The sequence below is a fragment of the Colobus angolensis genome, unplaced genomic scaffold, assembly GCF_000951035.1.
Source record: "Colobus angolensis palliatus isolate OR3802 unplaced genomic scaffold, Cang.pa_1.0 Scaffold12, whole genome shotgun sequence".
NCBI lineage: Eukaryota > Metazoa > Chordata > Mammalia > Primates > Cercopithecidae > Colobus > Colobus angolensis.
The window spans coordinates 8,315,197-8,315,676 of record NW_012113141.1 but is presented as its reverse complement, the minus strand read 5'-3'; the positions used below and the strand labels follow the sequence as shown (position 1 = coordinate 8,315,676).

Genomic DNA, 480 nt, shown 5'->3' with positions numbered 1-480 from the left:
AAGTTAAAATTCGAGGTTCTCAGTCGCCAGCTTCTTCGCTGGAGTGCGCGGACGGGCGCGCCGCCCGGAGCGTTCCATCCCGCCCCCTCCTCCACCCTCTCTCCCGTCCCGTCCCGGGCGACTACTCGCCCGCCCCCTGGCTCGCATCCTTCCCCCCCCAACACACCCCTACCCTGCCAGCCCCAGGCCGGGTGCAGGCAGAACGAAGTCGCTGCAGCCTCCTCGCCATCCCATGCCGCGGGGGAGCAAGCCCCTACCCACCGGGCGTGCACCCCCCGGCTCCACACTCGCCCGTGTCTGCAAGCACGTGCACCGTTCGCCGCTGCCTCCGGCCACCCCGGTCCCCGGCTAACCTCGCCTGCAGCCCGGCCAATCGCTCACTGCCCTTTGTTGCTGCAGCCTGGGTCTCCCTGCTGCCTTCCTCAGCCTCCGCCTCGTCCTTTGCCAGCCGCCCGGGTCCGCAGCGCCGCGCTCCCCCCG

General features: G+C 71.5%; 1 protein-coding gene across 1 annotated transcript in view; it reads right to left on the bottom strand.

Moving 5' to 3' along the window:
* Positions 1-460, bottom strand: part of KAT6B (K(lysine) acetyltransferase 6B) — a 218,484-nt gene extending 218,024 nt beyond the window's left edge. The window contains exon 1 of the mRNA XM_011929623.1: positions 354-460. The gene's annotated coding sequence lies outside the window, so the exon portion shown is untranslated. The remainder of the gene's footprint in view (positions 1-353) is intronic.
* Positions 461-480: the final 20 nt, after the last annotated feature.